The sequence below is a fragment of the Geotrypetes seraphini genome, chromosome 7, assembly GCF_902459505.1.
Source record: "Geotrypetes seraphini chromosome 7, aGeoSer1.1, whole genome shotgun sequence".
Lineage (NCBI taxonomy): Eukaryota > Metazoa > Chordata > Amphibia > Gymnophiona > Dermophiidae > Geotrypetes > Geotrypetes seraphini.
The window spans coordinates 21,747,856-21,760,602 of NC_047090.1; the positions used below are offsets into that span (position 1 = coordinate 21,747,856).

At 41.0% G+C, this 12,747-nt stretch overlaps 1 protein-coding gene across 3 annotated transcripts in view; it reads right to left on the bottom strand.

Moving 5' to 3' along the window:
• The window catches only part of LOC117363311, a 393,068-nt gene that overhangs the window by 235,254 nt on the left and 145,067 nt on the right, over positions 1-12,747 (bottom strand). The gene's annotated exons all lie outside the window — the stretch shown is intronic.

The window sequence follows — 12,747 nt, forward strand, 5'->3', positions numbered from 1 at the left end:
TTTGTTTGCAGCAAAAACGAAACAAGAAGATAAATATATTGATCTAACAGTTATACTTTCAATTGAGAAATTACAATAAAGAAGATAAGGATTTTGATTAAGGCTGCCCTGATTCCTCAACAATATCACAGTATAAACAGATTCAGGTTCACATCATTGGATTTAATTTACATTCCTTGGAATATCCAGGGGTAGATAATGGTGTGAAATACAGTAACTTGTCCAAGGTCACAAGCAGAGTCTTCAGCTTATGCCCAAAGTACTTTCATGAATCAATGTTATTGTTCTAACCAGTAAACCACTTTTTCCTCCAAAGCAAACCATGGTCTTACACCAAAACATTCTAAGATGGTTCTAAGTAAAACAGTTACCCAAGCAACAGATGAGTTAATGTAATATGTAGATGTAGATGCTGTGTATATTTTAATGACAATTTAATAGATAAGAACTTAAGAACAATATGTGAGTGATAGTAGCTAGGGCTTAAGCCCTGGTGATGAGTGCTATCTCAAGAACGAATTCAACCAGATTTTAGGGGTCATTTTATAAAGGTTTTTGTTCATATACGATCCAATAGAAGAGAGCAGAACAGACCTGGTCTTCTAAACCCACTTTAATAGCAACTAATAGTGCAGTACATGTATAAAACAACCGATCAATCATAAAAACATCTGGCGGGCCCTGGACTCGACACACAATGTGTTTTGGCAAAACCACCTGGTGTTCATATATAGCACACCAGTATAAGTGTGTAAAAAATCTGCTTATAAAATTACCCCACATAAAAATGAATTTAGGCAAAATACAGGTGGAGTCACAGTTTACCTGTGTTATTTCTAAAATATACACATAAATTGTACACTGTTCTCTGCGCTTTATTTTCACCATGATTTTGGCTGATTTTGTGGGACAATTTTATAAAGACATGTGTAGTCCCAGATGGAAAGTGGAAATCAGAATTCAGATGTCCAGGCTGGGACATGTCAGGTTCCAATAATATTTCAGAAAAGGATATCCCAAGATGAAGCTTTTTTCTAAAATACATACATAAATGCATGTGTCAGCACTAATTATGTGCAATGAAAACAATCAATATACAATTGTCGATGTCTAAAATATCGAGCAACAAAAAAGGAAGGAGAGGTCCAACCTTATCTGCAGAAAAAACCAACCAGGAACAAACAAAAACCAACTGCAGATGTGTACAAGATGCAGGCAGAATTTATTGTGACAAATATAAATTTATAAAAACCTTTTTCTCAAACATGGGACCTGACACGGTCCGTGTTTCGGACAAACCTTCGTCAGGAGTCCAATATGCAAAAAGGTTTGAAAAATATGCCACAAAAAATATGGAATAAAAAATCACAAACCAAAAGGTCCAATGTGCCGAGAATCGCCAACTCCTGTAAAGCGTCTCACAAAGAAAGATCACAATACAGCTGGAGTCAGATGACGGCGGCAACCTTGGGAGACCCTTGATACAGCACTTTTTTAGTGCGAAACATGTCGGGTCTGACTCCCAGGTTTGGCTGAGATAAGTACTATTTATGTTCTTATGCATTTAAGATATTTAATAACAATTTTTGATTGAAGAAACACTTGAATATTTTGAAACATTCCATAAACTATAACAAAATGGGCAGCCAATGATGAAGCACCACATAATCCTTCCCGCGGTAGCAAATTATTACAGCGGTGGAGTGGTGGGGCTGAGGCGTCCTTTAAGATAATGGATATTTAGCGAAGAATAATACCTAATCCAGACCTTATGTAGTAGAAGAAGCATCGAATTTACGGCTGGATATAAATATTAAATGATTAATTTTGCCAGTTTTGTTAGGTGATGAGTGTTGTATCATCTGCATAGCGTAGGTTGTATTTCGGACATCAACTTTGAAATCTCTTGTTTCAGATTTCCTTTATCAAAGTTGTACAACTGGCAGTTTTCTGGAATACAATCGTAATGGCTAATAAATATGTGTCAAACACGTATTGTAGATAATAGTTAATAGCAGGAATCATTCAGGCCACATAAACACAAATTGCTGACATAACATACACTGTATGAGAAATCATAATATAACGGAGAAAAATAAACCTCAATTGTGGAAGGCTGGGACTACACAAGTACCCAGACCTAAGCACATCATCACGGGTTTATAAAAAAACTCCGTATACATGTAAATCAATAAATGAATCAATCACTTCCATTCATACAGAATCAAAAATTTTTTAGAAGCTTTTTGTAGTAACAGCAATGTGTGCAAAATTCAATGCATTATTCGTGTCCGAAAACATGGTGACCAGAATCCCAAACTTAACTAAATTAATAGCGAGGGCTACAGCTCATTTTCACTTATGTAAACAGTTGTAAAGGCGTGGAGCAAAAAGTCACAATCAAGGAAAAATACACTCATCTGAAGGTGTAGAACTTCAAAAGAGGCTTTAAATTCCTAGTCCCGACAGAAAAGGCTTTCTGTTTCGCCTGAAAAGGCTACTTCAGGGGATCAATGCAGTATCCAGATGTCTCCTCGCTTCTTACAGCCAAACAGTAGTGAAGCCGGCTCCTCTCAACCCCAACTTGCTGCTCGCACCAGCTGACATCACTTCCTAGGCACTGCTCGCACCTCTGATGTCACTTCTTAGGCATGGGTTCAGGAAGTGATGTCAGAGGAAGATTCGACACTGGCACAAGCAGCAGGTTGGGGTTGCTGCGCACACTGCAAACATTAAAGAGGTACGGGGAAGGGAAGCAGCATGCACACGCGGTAGTGGGGGGAGCCGGGATGGAGTGGGGGAGGGCAGAGAGGATGGGTGCTGGTTCCCCCACCAAGATGGAGCCCAAGGTGACCCCCCCCCCTTTACTACACCACTGTATCTAAAATTGGCTTTCAATTTTTATTTGATATGCACATCTAAATGCAGGTACTGTATTTACATGTGTAAATCATGAATAGTACTTCTAAAATAAAAGCCATAGGCACCTATGCGTCCTTAGAATGTAGGTCTAAAAATAGGTGCCAATTTGCCCTCCCAATCGAGGCAACCAAGGCAATCTAGTGTGAGGCAGGCCTAGGGGGAGGGGCCTACTGGAGAGAGGGAGAGCTTCTGGGTGAAGACTTCCAGGTGGTGGGATTCAATTGAGGGGGGCTTCAGGATAGGGATCAGATTTGGTTGGGGGGGGAACTACTGGGTTTCATGACCCAGTGCTCCCAGGACAGTGGAATAATGCTGCTTGTGAGAGAGTAGCTAACCTGTAGTACTGAGCTACTGCAGGTTAGTCACTACTGTGGTAATTTTTAATGTAAGTAAAAAAAAAAAAAATCATTATTTTTCAAAATTAAATATGTTTCTTTGAATGATACACTGCACTGAAAAAATGCAAATCCTGATAATTTTTTTCCCTTTTAGGTTTTGAGGCTATATTTCTTATGAAAGTAAAAATTATTCAAGAGCTATACCAGGGGTGCCCAATAGGTCGATCGCAATCGACCGGTAGCTCACCAAGGCAAAGTGAGTCGATCATCCAGGACTCACTTTGCCTTGGCGATCTATCGGGCCAATCAGTCTTCCTCTCCCCGACGTCAATTCTGCCATCGGAGAGGAAGTTTGGGCCAGCCAATCGCTGCCTGGCTGGGCGGAACTTCCTCTCCGACAGCAGAATTGACGTCGGGGAGAGGAATGCTGGTCAGCCCGAAGCAGGGAGAGCATAGGGCGGCGTCGGCGTCGGCTTTGGGGCCTGTTATCCATTGGTGGTGGTTTGGGTCCTGTTCCCCGATGGCAGCGGCAGTGGCAGTGGCTTGGGGAAGGGCAGGGAGAAAGAAAGAAAGGGGGCAGGCAGGGAGATAGAAGGAAAGAAGAGAAACAGAAAAAAAGAAAGGGGGCATGAAGAGAGAAATAAAGAAAGGTCAGGGAGAGAGGAAGAAAAAGTTGGGGGAGGGAATGAGGTGTGGAGGAGGCTGAAAGAAAGATTGGATGCACAGTCAGAAGAAGAAAGTGCAACCAGAGACTCATGAAATCACCAGACAAGGTAGGAAAAATGATTTTATTTTAAATTTAGTGATCAAAATGTGTCTGAATTTATATCTGCTGTCTATATTTTACAATAAAATTTTTAAAAAAACACAACGCACACTGTACCCATAGAATTGTTAATTATCATTCCTATTCTGGGGTTTTTTCAAAGAGGTCAAAGCAGATGACTCTATGCACTGTCACCTCAGTAAAAACCATACAAAAATAGACAAATACCCACCCCCTCCCTTTTACTAAACTGCAATAGTGTTTTTTAGCGCAGGGAGCCTATGAGCGTCAAGAGCAGCACTGGGCATTCAACGCAGCTCCCTGCGCTAAAAACTGCTATTGTGGTTTAGTAAAAAGGGAGGGGGGGGTGGGTATTTGTCTATTTTTGTATGGTTGTTACTGAGGTGACAGTGCATAGAGTCATCTGTTTTGACCTCTTTGAAAAAACCCCGGAATAGGAATGATAATTAACAATTCTATGGGTACAGTGTGCGTTGTGTTTTTTTAAAATTTTATTGTTGGTAGATCATTTTGACTTGGTCATTTTAAAAGTAGCTCACGAGCCAAAAAAGTGTGGGCACCCCTGAGCTATACAATATCCTTTTGAATGAATAGGCCATTATACTACATTACTGAGAGCTGATAGAATTATCCTCTTGTGGCCTTGCCATACACACCATTTTGACCATATGGCTTAGTCCCAGTTTGTTGCCAAGCAAATTATCATGCATAGAGAATTAGTGGGGTCTGACTTTGGTAAAGACACATTATATTCAAAAAATAATAAGAATTAGCTGGCAATAGAGGTTTTTTTTTAACTTGGTGCCAAATTAAAAAGTTGTAACTGCATGCAAGATAAAAACGATACAAGGAGACAGTGACTAGGGCATAAACCCCAAAGTAAAATCACACATACAGAAAAAAAGAAACCAGAGAAGCTCACCGAGTCTATGAATGCACACTTTATTTAAGTCATGGTAACTGCAAATTTTGGGCACATACACATTTAAAATGCAAAACATTCAATTATACATATATATCTTCCATATAGCATATTTTACAGTTGGGTGAATATATGAGCAGCATCTAGGTGGTGCATGCAGTATTGTAGCAAGGGTGAGAGGCGTCCGGGGTGGGTGCCCCCCCCCCTCCATATGCTCCTTCCCTGCCCCCTCCTGCTTCCCTTCTCCCGTACCTCTGTAATGTTCCTGGAGCAAGTAGCAACCCCCAAGCTGCTGTCGCTCCAGTGTCGGCTCTTCCTCTGCCGTTACTTCCAAGGCGTGGGTCCAGAAAGTGATTTCAGAGGAAGAGCTGACGCTGGCACGACTGCAGCTTGGGGGTTGCTGCTTGTGCAAGGAACATTACAGAGGTACGGGGAAAGGGAAGCAGCACACGCAACATTGGGGGTCGGGGAAGGAGTGGGAGGGGTGGAGAGATTAGTGCCTGCGCCCTCACCAAGATGGTACCCGGGTCAGCTCACCCCCCTTACTACACCACTGGGTGCATGGGTAAAGCACAACATACTTATGCATATAACTTATAAAATACTAAGGCCTCCTTTTACGAAACTGCGATAGCAGTTTCTAGCGCAGGGAGCTGCGCTGAATGGCCCGCACTGCTCCCGACACTCATTGAGTTCCTGTGAGCATCGGGAGCAGCGCAGGCCATTTAGCGCGGCTCCCCACGCTAGAAACTGCTATCGCAGTTTCGTAAAAGAGGGGGTAAGTTGCATGCTTATCTCCAGCATTTTGCAAAAGCCATTTACACCAGCTCTATGATTATCGTTTTATTTGATATACCACCTTTCCTCCATGGATATCACAGTAGTGTACAATACATTTATTAGCAATCAGGTACTCTAAGCATTTTCCCTATCTGTCCCAGTGGGCTCACAGTCTATTTTATCTGGGGCAATGGAAGGTTAAGTGATTTGCCCTGGGTTACAAGTAGCAGTACTGGAATAAACCTGCAACCTTAGGGTGCTAAGGCAGCAGCTCTAGCCACTAGGCCACTCTTCCCATGTGTCTAACTACATACATGCTTTAGTATTCTATAGAGAAAAATATGTTCCTACTTTCCTTTAAAGAATAGGATCCAATCAGGCTCCCCTTTATAGAATTATCCTCCACTGCATAGGTTTAGGTGGGGAAATCCATTTGCACAAAGTTTAATTGGTATAACTTTGACCTATGTGGTTAAATTTAGAATTTTTCTTTCTTTTCTTGATTCTGCTTCTCAAAAAACTATTCTCTATTCGTTTATGATGTTCCAGTTAGATTGCTGCAATACTATCTACTAGGTCTTCCCTCAATACATTCTTCGCCCTCTTCAGACTGTTCAAAGCACTGTCGCTCGTATTCTCAACAAGGCCAATCACTCTGAATGGATCACTCGCTCATTCAACATCACTGGTTACCTATTGCTTCACATGATCATTTTAAGATTCTTACATTGACATAAAAACTTCTTTGCTCTGACACTCCATCCGATCTGTTATTATCAATAAAGCACTACTCTCCATCTAGAATTCTTCATTCCCTTGATGATCTACGTCAGGGCTGCCCAAGTCCGGTCCTCAAGATCTACTGGCAGGCCAGGTTTTCAGGATATCCACAATGAATATGCATGAGAGAGATTTGCCTGCACTGCCTTCTTGGTATGCAAATCTCTCTCATGCATGTTCATTGTGGATATCCTGAAAACCTGGCCTGCCACTAGATCTTGAGAATCAGACTTGGGCAGCCCTGATCTATGTCTTTGGATTCCATCACATGTGAAGTTCATCATCAACTAACTAAAAACAAAGTGTTTTTTTTCTTTTATAGTTTCTTTCTTTTGGAATCCCCTTCCTCAAGACATACAATTAGAGCCATCTCACTCTAGATTTAGGTTCTGTTTGAAGACCCACATATTTGAGAAGTCTTTCAACCTGCACATGGACGTGGCTGTTCCTCCGAGGATCCACTAACCCCCCCAGGGAATCTCTAGGTCTCCTTTGTTTTTTCTATCAGTCTTCTGTTGTCATTATTGCTAACTTTGATACACGCGTGTTCTATACCTTTTCCTGTCAAATATCAGCATTCTCTGATTTTAATTACTTGTTTTGAAATTGTGAACCATTCTGTTGTCTTTTACATGAGGTGCAATATATCAAGCTAATAAGCCATAAACCATCTAAAGCCATTCAGCTAAAATTAGCTAATTATCTTACCCATCCTGTGGTTTATTGAATATTGACCTCTGAGCCCAATATTGAAACCACAGAAGGAAATCCAATTACCTCCCGCAATCGGGGGCAACCCTGGATATCCAATGCCGGGGCTATATCCAGCTACCAGCATTGAATATCTGGGTCAAAGTTCAGCGGCTTGCACTTAGCCAGCCAAGCCTATTTTCAATGGCTGCCAGGCTAAAGCTAACAGATGAAGATAGACCTGCTTTTATATTCAGCTACCTCCCACTAATGGGACAAAATATCTACTTATGTAGTACAAAGCCCCCCAATATTTAGTGAGACTTAGTAGTCCTTTTACTAAGGTGCGGTAGCCGATTTAGCGCGCACTAAATGCTAACACGCCAACGCATCCATAGGATATAATGAACACATTGGCATGCGTTAGCATTTAGCGCAAGCTAATTTTTAGTGTACTCTAAAATGGCTAGTGCACCTTAGGAAAAGGACCCCTTAGCTAGACAAATGAGTCATTCCTAGCCAGCCGGCTTAACATTATCCTCTCCAGTGGAACTTAAATCCATCCCAATCCAGACTGTTCACTCTATTAAATTACTGGGGGTTATCTTTGATGGGAAACTTTGTTTTCACGATCAAACTAGTTCTGTGGTTAGGAAATGTTATTACAGACTTTATATGATTCGTTCACTCGCCAAGTTGCTCGACCATTTTTCCTTGAATACTCTTATTCATTCATTAGTCATCTCATGTCTGGACTATAGCAGTGCTCTATACAAAGGTATTACCAAAAAAGAAATTAGGCTCTTCCAAATTGTCCAAAATATTGCAATAAAAATCATTTTCAATACTAGTAAATTTGATCATGTCATCCCACTCTTAGTCAAAGCACACTGGCTTCCCATCGAACACCGAATCACCTATAAGATTATATTGTTGATATTTAAAACTAGATTCGCAGGTCAGTCCGAATTTATAAACAGACTCCTGTTTCCGCATTCCTCTCAGCGTTCCCTCCACTCTTCAAATCAAAATCTGCTGTCAATTCCCTCGTTAAGGCATATCAATACCATGAGATCCAATATCTTTTCAGTTACGGCTCCCTCACATTGGAATTCAGTTCCTAGCTATTTAAGAGAGATTACATCACTAGATAAATTTAAATCCAGTTTAAAAACATTTATTTTCATGGATGCTTTTGAGGTCTGACCATTCTTTTAAGGATGTTTTAATTTCATGTTAGCTCAGCCATACTGGCCTTTATATTGTGTTTCCCCCTCCTTGCGTTTTTCCCGTTAATTGTTCCTTTCTATCCAAACATTGTAATTCCTCCCCATCTCCTCTCGTTCCAGTATGTCCAGTATATTCGTTTGTCTTTGTTTCATGGCCGTACTGTATTTTTATCATTTTAATTTCTGTACAACCGCTTTGAATTTCGATAAGGCAGTATATCAAAATTTTAAGAAACTTGGAAACTTAGCTAAGTTCCACTAAATATTGGGGTCTGTATTAAATAAGTAAATATTTTAACTCACCAAAACGGATGCTAAATGATAAAATAAATAAACGTACTGGGCTTCACACACTTTATTATATTGGTCCTTAAGACTTCATCTATTCCTGTCTTTATATCATAACCCAGCTTATGCTGGAACAAACCATTCTCCCTCAAAGGCTGTGTGTCAGCACAAAGGATTTGTTCCTTCCAATCACACTTCAAAAGTAATAAAGCCAAAGCAGAGCCTTACACCGCAAAGATACTAGAACAGTAAATATTGGTTTTCTTGATTGATAGCACACCTCAAGGCACGTGGTCCCCACAAGCATCTGCTTGTTACCACAAGCCATCCCCTTTGTCCTGAAATAATACAAAGTGGCGTTATGTGCAATGAGGCTGCGGATTGTAAATATTTAAAAATAATAAATTTTTACAAATGAAAGGTACTTTGCTTTATATGAACAAAAAAAGAAACCCCTAGTGTTTACTTTGAGCCTTTGCACACTCCCTGCACCTGTACTTTTCAATTGTTTGTTTGCCAAGACTGCACTGGTTTTCTTGTGCACTTTAATAAGTACAGTAGCACTGCCGAGAGTTTCTTTCTTTCCCGGCAATATAAAACCTATACTTAAGCACAACTTCAAAAGTCTCCAAACCTAAAAGCAATATCTGCATGCATGTGTGGAGTTTAAGAAAAGTATCATATGTATGATTACATTAGGCCGGCCACTGAAAAACAATAAGATTTGTTTTATGATAGAAACTCTTTTCTATTTGCTTTATTTGGTCAGAATTCAAAACAGTAGATTGGTTTAAAAAAAAAAAAAATCACCTCACTTGTCAGAGCAAAGCAGACGTTTGGGCAGTTTTTGAAGGGATAAAATAATCGACTTCATATAAGGTTAGTTGCAGTGGTGTAGCTAGGACTCGGTGGGCCCTGGGCAGGAGGACCATGATGCCACCTCCCCCCCCCCCAACATACACTCATGCTTAACTACTTAGCCGCCCACAGGGTCCTCTACAGCTCCACAGAGACAACACTAAAGACTGCCTCTCTGGTTGACACAGGACCTTTCTTCTGCCACTTCCTCCTGCCATCTTCTACTACTCCTGACTTCCCCCACCCCCAAAAACAAACGGCAGGAGGGATGCCGACTCCTTCCTGCCACCCAAGGGACATCCGCTCCTGGTTCCCAGTCGGGCCCGTACCTTTAAACAGTTGGGAGCAGGAGGGGTGCTCAGTCCCTCTTGCTCCAGGCCTACGACGACAATAGTGGGTTTGTAATTGCAGGAGGGAGTTGGAATCCCTCCTGCCATATATTCGTTTGTGTGTGGGGGCGCACGCGGGGAGGGGGTGGGCAGCGTTGGGCCCGATGGCAGTGACTAAGGTGGCGGATTTCGGTGTGGGGGGAATTTTTTGGTTTGGGGAGGGGGGCACTGTCGGGTTAAAACCACGGGCTCGCAATGTGTTTTGCAGAATATATAAAAAAGGAAAAATTCCTTTTATATATATTCTGCTAAAAGCATTGCTAGCCAGCGGTTTTAAATCGCAGGAGAGTCAGCAAGGATAGAAGCGACTGATCTTCAGGAGTCACTTTTTTTTTGATCAGCAAACACAATCGGTTTTTCTTAAATTTTTTAGTGAATCGCTGCCTTTCTACATTTGCATGCCATTTCCCTCATTTGCATGCGCAGATCGGATCGGGTGCGGACAGGATCGACACAGAGGTTAGTGAATCGGGTCGGAGGACAATCGGGTCGCAAAGTGGTTAGGACTGAATTGGTGTCCTTAGTGAATCTTTTTCTGAAATCATAAGAACATAAGAATTGCCATACTGGGATTGACCAAGTCCATCAAGCCAAGTATCCTGTTTCCAACACTGGCCAACCCAAGTCCCAAGTACCTAGCTAGATCCCAAGTAATAAAACAGATTTTATGCTACTTATCCAAGGAATAAGCAGTGGATTTCCCCAAGTCATCTCAATAAAGGCTTATGGACTTCCCTTTTAGGAATTTATCCAAACCATTTTTAAACCCTGAAAAGCTAACTGATTTCACCTCATTCTCCATCAACGAATTCCAGAGTTTAATATTTTATTCAGTTTGTTTTAAATCTACTACTTAGTATCATGCCCTCTAGTCCTAGCATTTTTGGAAAGAGTAAACAAGTGATTCACATCTACCCTTAACTTTCCACTCAGTATTTTATAGACCTCTATCTTATCACCCCTGAGCCATCTCTTCTCCAAGCTGAAGAGCCCTAGCTGCTTTAGTCTTTCCTCATAGTGAAGTTGTCCTATCCCTTTTATCATTGTCATCGCCCTTCTCTGTACCTCATGTTCTCTGTTTCTTTATTTCAATGTTTCACTGAGGTGTAGTTATCTTTTGTATGAAAAATCATCCATGAAACCTATTTCATCTCTCAATTTTTAAAAAATTCAACATTCATATGCTGCTCTCCATGATTGAACATCACAACAGCTTACTCATATACTCCCCCCCTTCCCCTTTTTCTAAACCGCCATAGCGGTTATTAGCGCAGGGAGTCGCGCTGAATGCTCCGCACTGCTCCCGACGCTCATAGAGTTCCTCTGAGCATCGGGAGCAGTGCTAGTAATGCACACCTCTTTTTTTTTGTTTGTTTCCTTTATTTTCAGCCAGGTCAGAAAAACCTAAATGCTTTAGTTCGGATTTCAGAATATAGGCCTGAAAATGATAATTTTATTGAGAAACAAACCAGGAAGTTCTGCAAACTACTGACTATGAAAGCTACATTTTGAAATAATTCAGATTTGTGTTTCTGCTTTCTAATTAAGAGCAATATCAGGAAGCACAGACAGTGGGTAGCATTGTTCAAGGACCAAGGGTTTAAGCACGAAAATCTGATTATCAGCTCATGTCAGAAGCCAAACGATAATGCAGCTTAACATTCGTTTGGGCTTTTCCTTTGGCCAGATGATAATTACTGTTTGTTAAGATGTACATAAGTGTATCCATGCCCCTGAAGAGTTTGAATTGTAAAAGTGCACAATAGGTGAATGAGCATTGCTTATTTGTTTCTGACATGCTGTCTCCCATCAGGATAATTCAGTTACCCAACAGGAAAATAAAATTGCTGGCTTAATGCAAAAGTACAATTTCAAAATTATGAAAAAGAAAGCACAGCAGCATGTTATATTACTTGCAAAAAAAAAAAAAATGAATTTTCTAAACACAAAACTGTACACAGGAGCCCTTTTACTATGCTATTTTAAGCAGTTAGGGCCAGAATCTATAAATGGTGCCTAAAACTTAGATGCCAAGTAATGTGGTGCTTAAATGTGATTCTATAAAAGTTAGGCACGCTTTATAGAATCATGCCTAGCAGTGCCTAAAGTCGACTTAGGCATCCTAACCTTAAGTGCGCCCTATTTATGCCAGGGGTTTCTTGGCCTCAATGAGTGCACTAACCCCCTCTTTTACTAAGGTGCGCTAACCAATTAGCGTGCCTTAAACACTAACATGTCCATAGACTAACATGCACGTGTTAGCGCAGTGGCATACCTAGCATATGTGACACCCGGGGCCCATCATTTTTTGGCACTCCCCCCCATCTGTATGAAAAACATGATTTTTAGTAACAAGCCACACGCCACACATGAGTACCTAGGAAAAGGCAGCATCTTACATATTGCAGTGAGCAGTACATCAATACACCCATTGTAAAACTAAAGCCAGACCAGCACAGATCAATCCTACACCATCAATCCTAACAGACAACCATGTCTTTCGAACACACAGAACACATAAAACACCTTTGCCTAGTATGGAGCATGTCATCACAAACTAACCCCTCCCCCTTTTACAAAACTAATGTGTGGATTTTAGCCATGGTGGTAACAGCTCTGACGCTCATAGAATTCTGGGCATCAGAGCTGCTACCACCAAGGCTGGCACTAAAAAACGCTCTACAGTTTTGTAAAAGGGGGGATAAAATAGAATTACAAAGACAAAGGTTAAATTGAACCAGCAAGAAGCTGGATTCTGCATACA